An 8,129-nucleotide genomic window follows, 5' to 3' on the forward strand; every position below is an offset into this window, starting at 1 on the left:
AAATCTGAGCTGTCAATCATATATTGCCTGCTCTGCTTCTATGCCTGAGGCATTGAGGCAGGGCAGGCAATTTATGACTGACAGCTCAGATTTTCAATTACAATTACTTTAACTTTCCATTAAGCATAGATGGCAAATGCATAAGATTTTGGGGTGCTACAAAGCTTGCCTTAGTAACAGTGTTCGCACAATCTTGTCTGTCTGCTTGCCGTGACTGTAAATTCCAAGATTGAAGGGAAAAAAATTAAATAATTTATATAGTGTAAATAAAGTTTACTTTCGACTAACATGATAAAAAAAAGGATTTGGAATTATTTTTTAGGGTGACCCTTTAATGCAATGTTTTGTTGTGTATAGAATTTCTATACAAGGGAAAGGCAGCCCTGAAGCTATAAACGCAGGGGCTGCATGACAAGGGATCCGAATGACCAGCAGCCAGATTACACTGGTTTATGTTTAACGATTGGAAAAATCAGATGCAGCTGTGATTGGGTGAGAAGCCGTAAGTTAAGGAGGGGAAAAGCTGGGCCGGGGGGTGGAGAAGGATAGGGATGTGATGTCACAAAAGAAGGAGTTCACTTCCTATCTTCTGAACAGGTAGAAACATCCCACCCACCCTCCCCTCTTTTTTGCATATTTTGTAAAATGCCAGGATATTTTCTTCTTTATGCTCTCATATTATCTATTAATAACAGAATGTGAATGTTTTCCTATATGCACTGTTATATTGTGGTTCGGTAACACTATACAGTATGAATGTGAGAGTCTGCATGGTATTAATTTTGTTAAATAAAAGTCAAATCCTTGATCCAGGGAATTTTCCGATCGCCAGGTGGGGTCAGGAAGGAATTTTTTCCCTCTTGAGGCATAATTGGCACAGGCTTCAGGCTGGGTTTTTTTGCCTTCCTCTGGATCAAAACAGGGGATATATGTTAATGTATTTTAAGTTGTTTCTTTCACAGCAGCGGTAGGACCTTGCCAGAGTACTGCACAGGAAATTTTAGAAGAGGGAGAAAGGAGCTTCTCTCCTTTGTCTGCACGGTGGGTTGATTGATACAGACGCTACTACTGCTTGTGCTAGGTGACAGCCTGCTTGGATTTCCTATCATGGAGGCACTGCAGATTCAGGACCGGCAGCAGGGCTGCTGAACTTCTCTCATGGTGGGAGATGCAGCTCCTGCTGGTAGCAGAGTTTGGGGCCATCCTCTCTGTAGGTAGAGGCAGCCTAATACTCAGTGGTGGATATAATGACATAGTGCTGATCTCAAGTCTTCAGTAAGGAACAGCAGAGCATAGTAGCGATCTCTTATGGAATTCTGGCTTTGAATATTGCCTTGGGGTGAGGCTGGCAAGGTCCTATTTATTTGATAAAATGTAAAGAAATGCTGTGGCCTCTTTTTACCCATTTCCGGTTCCTGGTGTTTTATTAATGTATGTAACAATGAGGTTCAGAGGGATGGCTGAAGGCGAAGGGAAATTGAGGGGTCCCCTTGTCATGCTTAACTGTATATCTAAGATGATGGTCTTACAGAGTGTTATCAGCTAGCTCACCCAGCATTCTTCTGTAGCACACACATCATACTGCCGCACAGTGTGCCAGACAACCGGGATTATGAGGAAAGACAGGTTTATCTTAGAATGTGTCCTATGTAATTAGAAACTCTGCAATTCTAGGTATAACTTCACTAGTGGCGAAGGTAAAATATTTTGTTGTAATGAATATTGCTGTTTCTATTCTTTTGTTTCAGCTGAATAATAAATGTTTTGTTCTGGGCCCTTAAAGAAAATTTTTTGAAATCAGGCATAAACTTTGCATTGCTGCATTTTATTCTTAGTGGTTTGTATGAACTAGAACTGTGGAAAATGTAACAATCTAAGGGGCATTCATTAAAGTACGATTGAATCTTAATACAAAAAAATCGTATTTTTTCCAAGTTTTCGTACTGTGCATATTTTTTGTGACTTTATCGTTTATTTGCGCGCCTTTTTTTGTACCTTGCAACAATGGGAAGCTTCCAAAATTATGCACAGAAGGATCAAAGTCAGAAAGATTTTTCCCGCCGTTTACGATTGTTCGGATGCGAAAATTTCGTAACTTTCGGATCGCCAATATGATATTGTCATGACTATTCCGATTTTTTCGTAAGCATATTCAGGACATTTCCGATCATCAGAAGTTATCATATCTAATCCAAATTTTACCCATTTCGGGAATCGAACTCGTACTTTGATGAATCGGCCCCTATGTGGTGGGGTGGCCAAGGGTGGCCTACTAGTAGCTTACTAGCATCTGTATGTGGTTTATATTTCTATTATAAAAACATTTGTAAAATAATATTTTTTGTTTTATAAAATAGCTGAATTGGGCAGTTTCTATTAATATTGCAACCACTCCACCAATATCTTTTATATTTTTTGAGCCCACTGTGTATTTTTTTAAACTTTTAAATAAATTGGATTTTAACTAAAAGTTGACTTGTGGATTGGGAGACCAAATACTACAATAACATAATTATAATGCAAAGTATTGTAGGATTCAAACTCTGCATTTTAGTATGTTGCTTTATATAACACAATAGATTACGTTTTCCTCTTTCATGCTTGTTTTTCAGTGTGCACAAATTACTACAATTTAAGCAACATAGGGCTGCCTGTAATTGAAATATAATTATATTAATCTTATCAGCTGTGTTCTTAACTAGATTGCATTTTCATTATATTTATACAAGAAAAATGTTCTGCTTTATTTCTTCTTTTTCACTATAGCAACTGTCCAGCTGACAAATAATCATGCAGCATCTTGTTAGCTGTTTTTTTAAATAGATACTGACACTTAAATATAAACAGTTTTTTAAAGAAAAACTATTCCTTTAAAATGAATACTTAACTAACAGATCGTTTATATCATATTAAGTGGCCTTTAAAAGAATCTTACTAAACTGTAACATACATATCAGTAAATATTGCCCTTTTACATCTTTTACCATGAACCAGCACAAACCCACCGTTCAGTCTGTATGCTTCCTCAGAGATCACCTGACCAGAGTAAAAGACAGAACTTTATCCATAAATTGGCTGATGGGACCTAACATGTATGTGTGGCCTTTGTTTGTGTGCAATGTGAATCGGATGATTCCATGGGGAGATCCTTAGTACTTGGCAAATGGCTATTTATATTTTTAAGATTACTCAATGGCGCATAATACTATAAACGTATATTTGTATGAAAATGGTTTATTTAGATGAAGCAGGGTTTTACATATGAGATTGTTTATGCCATATATTTTTATAGAGGCCTAAATTGTTCAGGGGTATAGTTTACCGTTAAATATAGCATAACATTGTCTTTGCATTAGATTTATAATTTTGCCATAAAAGTACTTTTACATTACCTATCAGATCCCCCATTTTTCTCTATGAGGGGGCTCCCATATAAGTGCAGCAGTATACCATTAGCATTACAAATTCTAACTAACAGGTTGAAAAGGGACAGTCAATGTGATGTGCAGGGTGTAGCAGATTTTGAAGAATCCACAAGGAGATTTGAGACCGCAGGGTAGAATTTAGTTTTTTTGCTGGCTGTTCTTTCCATACACTTTGTGCCACTCCTTCACTTCCCCTTCCTGTGTGCATAGCCTTTCTTGTTACTTCACCCAGTGCTAAGCTGCTAATGCATAATAAAATAAATATTAAGTATTCTTACAGGAATGGATGGAAAACATTACAGTCAGATATTTATATTTACATTGCATCTACTATGCAGTGATCAATTGATCGTTCCTAGCCTGACTCCTTCCTATACAGAAGCAAGGCTAGGCTCAATCAATCGATCGTCGCATAGTGGATGCTTCCCCCGATACTTCCCCTGCATCGCTGTATCGCCTTTTTTCAAATGACTGGAAGCCAAGTTTTAACAGGTATTTTCTAATAAAGCATTCAAAATAATAAATGGTGTGCAGGATAGGGCAATTATTGGGGCAGGGTAGAATAGATTTTTTTTACGTAAAAATTTAGTGTTCCTTTTCCTTTAAGCAACAATATTTTGCTGGTATTTTCTCTATCTTTGGTATGTTTTAAGTGGTCGGACCAAGAGGACACATTGTTAATGTGTTAACCTAAAATATGTTCTTGACATTGCTCCCCCCCACCAATGTGCATGCTCTGGGTTGGCCAGGGAGCTGGATTTTCAGGATGATGTTTATGGAACCTTTGAACTAGAAAATGGGCATGAACATTATTTGCTGGTTCCCTGGAATTCTCTTCTGTTGGAAATCCTTATTCAAGTAATCCAATACTGTTGCTGACCTCTTTTTAATCTAGAGTCCTACATTTTTTGTACCTATAAATTCTTTAACTCCCTTTTCTTCAGAGATTTAGAGAAACCAGAACTGTTGTATTCTGGACACAGTATTATAAAAGAGGTTCACAGCAGCTGTAGTGGAACAAACTTTACTTAGAACAAAACATGGCTGAACTGCCAACAAGTTGGGAGGAAGGAAAGGATAGACAGGCAATGCTAGGGGAAACAATTATTAGCAGAACCGGATGACACATCAGTTTTGTACTTGTAACAGCGCCATCTAGTGATCACACATTAACAGTCAATACACAACACCCCTCCCCTCCTAGATAACATAATCCTCTAGGTAGCGGGGCTTTTGAATGGCCCTTCGGGGCCGCTCCAGTGGGACACTGATAACCTCTCCTTGTAGATTGGCCTCAGTGTTATCGGGTACCCTCTCAGGTACATCTGCTGTTTGTTCAGCTGCAGGAATCTCTTCCTCTGGAAAAGCTAGAGGAGTTAAGTCATTTTGCAATCCAGACTGGCCATGGTTACCCTCAGTGTTAGGACAAGCATTGTCCCCTAGTCTGCTCCGCAGCTGATCAACATGTCTTCGAATAACACGGCCATCCGCAATCTTAACCTTGTATGAGACAGGGCCCGTGGCTTCAACAATGACTGCTGGTATCCATTTTGGTCCCATTGCATAATTTCTGGCATACACACTATTACCTGCTTCAAACATCCTCACCGTGGAGGTCTGTGCATTCTTATGGAATTAATCTTCTTGTTTATTTTGTAAATCCGAAGCCAGGTCAGGATGCAGTCTGTCCAAACAGGTTTTAAGACGTCGGTTCATCAAAAGTTCTGCAGGGCTGCAGCCAGTGCTAGTAGAAGGAGTTATATGCTGCTGCAACAGAAATTTTGCCAGTCTATAATTCCAGTCACCATCAATTATCCTTTTTAATGCATCCTTTGTAGTCTGGACCATTCGCTCAGCTTGCCCATTTGAGGATGGATGGAATGGTGCTGTTGTCACATGACGAATAAGATTACTTTCCATAAATGCTCTAAAGTCTGCAGATGTAAACTGTGCTCCATTATCTGATACAATTGTGTCTGGGAGCCCATGTGTGGCAAACAACTTCCGCAACACTTGAATGACTGCATGGGTGGTTGCAGATGCAACTGAAACAACTTCCAACCATTTGGAAAAGGAGTCCACTACAAGGAAGAATGTTTGACCTTGAAATGGGCCTGCAAAATCTATATGTAGCCGAGACTATGGGCTCCGAGTCACCTCCCATGGATGTACCCCCGGCCTTAGCAGGGGCATGGCGGGTGGATTGGCAAGGAACACAACTTTTTACCCATTTTTCAATGCATTCATCCATTTTAGGCCACCAGACATAACTTCTTGCAAGGGCTTTCATATTTACAATACCTGGGTGACTCTCATGCAGGGCTTTGAGAACATGGGTTTGCCCAGCTTTGGGAATTAACACTCTATTTCCCCACAAAAGGCACCCTTTGTATGCAGAGAGTTCATGCTGGCATTTCTCAAAAGGTGTGAACTCTTCTTTTAAACTTATTTTTGGCCACCCCCTCCATACCCAGTTCAACACTCGAGACAATACTGGGTCGGTAGCTGTCATGTGAGCAATATCCGATGCCTGTAGAGGGGGACTAGCTAAGGACTCTAGCATGAGGACCTCGGACAAGGCCGGTACTTGAAAATCAGGAGTGTTTAGAGGCAAACGGCTTAACGCATCTGCATTACTTATGTCTTTCCCTGGACGGTACTGCAACTCATAGTCATAAGCATTCAGCAATAAACACCATCTTAGCATGCGTGGAGAAATTATCTGTGCAGTAGGCCCATTATTCTTTAAAAGTCCCAACAACGGCTTATGGTCAGTAATAATAGCAAAACCTCTGCCATACAAGTACTCATGGAATTTTTTTACACCTGCCACAATGGCTAGAGCTTCCTTATCAATCTGAGCATAATTCCTTTCTGTGGTACTCATGGTCCGTGAATAGAATGCAATTGGAGCCTCACGACCACCACTTACGGTATGACTTAAAACCGCTCCTATTCCATAGGGAGAAGCATCACATGTCAGGGTAAGAGGTTTATTCAAATCATAATGTACTAACACACTGTCTGATGATAAAAGTCTCTTGGCATCACTAAATGCCTGCTCATGCAGGGCTGACCACTTCCAGGTAGTATTTTTATCCAGTAGTCTGTGCAGTGGCTCAGCCACAGTAGCTTTGTCCTTCAAGAAGGAATGGTAGAAATTTAATAGGCCAAGAAATGCTTGCAGCTCCTGTTTATTTTTGGGAAATGGAGCTTCATGAAAGCCTTTCACTTTTGTATCTGTTGGATGTATTCCATGTGCATCAACTTTGTATCCAAGGAAATCAACACTTGGTACCCCAAAAACACATTTTTCTTTCTTAAGTTTTAATCCAGCATCTGAAAATCGCTTTAATACTGCTCTCACCCTTTCAGTTAATGATTCCACAGAGTCTGCTCCAATGAGGACATCGTCAAAATATGGCACCACCCCTGGCAGGCTGGAAAGAAGGTCATCCATCAATTTCTGGAATACGCCTGGTGCAATGCAAACGCCAAACTGCAATCTAGTAGCTTTAAATGCTCCTTTGTGTGTGATAATTGTTTGTGCATCAGCAGCTGCATCATCCACCGGCAACTGCTGGTATGCTTGCGCTAAATCAAGTTTGGCAAATAACTTCCCCTTAGCCAAGGTGCTGAGAATTTGATTGACAGCAGGAATTTGATATGGATGTTCTTGTAATGCCTTGTTGATTGTGCATTTATAGTCAGCACATATCCTCACTTCTCCATTTGGCTTCAGTACAGGCACTATTGGGGTGGCCCAAGTTGGGTGGGTTACTGGAATTAGTGCTCCTTGTTGCACTAAGCGATCTATTTCGTCATCTATTTTTGAACGGAGAGCAAATGGTACAGGCCGGGGCTTCATGCGTATTGGGACAACTTTGGGATCCAGTAGGAATGATATTGGTGAGCCCTTAAATTTACCCAGGCCTTCTTCAAATACACTGCTAAAGTCTTTGATGACTGCTTGCAAAGAGTCTGCTGTTGCATAATTTACTCCGGTTAACTGAATGCCCAGGGGTTCAAACCACTCTACTCCTAATAAACTTGCTCTTTGTCCTTTAGTAATGATGAGGCGTAGTTTTCCTCTGTCTTTTTCATAGAGAACTTTAACAAAACATGCACCCATAACATCCACAGGCTTTTTATTGTAATCCACAAGTCTAACGTCACATGGTAAAATAGGTGGGCAATTAGTGGGCCATAATGCATGGAAGGTTTCCTCTGAAATTAAGGAATAGTCACAGCCTGTATCTACCTCCATTCTACACTTAGATCCTTGTAGTATTACATCAGTGTATTTCTTTTTGCACATTGGCTGATTTTCAACACTATTTATTATTTCAGAGTCATAGATACCTGTATCTGCCTCTTTCTCAGTGGTGTCATTTTGGATTTTCACTATATGGGTTGCATTCCCAGATAGATTTGCTCTGGCTTGCTTGGGTCGCTGTAGATTATCAGCTTGGCGGCAGACTCTCTGTATGTGGCCACGACGCTTGCATTTGTGACACACAGCATTTTGGAAATGACAGTTGCCACGCAGGTGACCTCCCCCACAACTATGGCACATTACTTTTGCTTGATCTGATACTTGTGCTAATGCAGGCTGCAGTTTAACATCAGGCTTGTTATACACTTGATGCAGCTCTGGTGCAATAACTGAACTGGATGAGGACTGTATTTCCTTGGAATGCACAG

General features: G+C 40.3%; 1 pseudogene; it reads right to left on the reverse strand.

Annotated features, from left to right (window-relative positions):
- Window positions 1-5,060: 5,060 nt before the first annotated feature.
- Window positions 5,061-7,771, reverse strand: LOC105946906 (annotated as a pseudogene).
- Window positions 7,772-8,129: the final 358 nt, after the last annotated feature.

The sequence above is a fragment of the Xenopus tropicalis genome, chromosome 3 (assembly GCF_000004195.4).
Source record: "Xenopus tropicalis strain Nigerian chromosome 3, UCB_Xtro_10.0, whole genome shotgun sequence".
NCBI classification, from domain to species: domain Eukaryota; kingdom Metazoa; phylum Chordata; class Amphibia; order Anura; family Pipidae; genus Xenopus; species Xenopus tropicalis.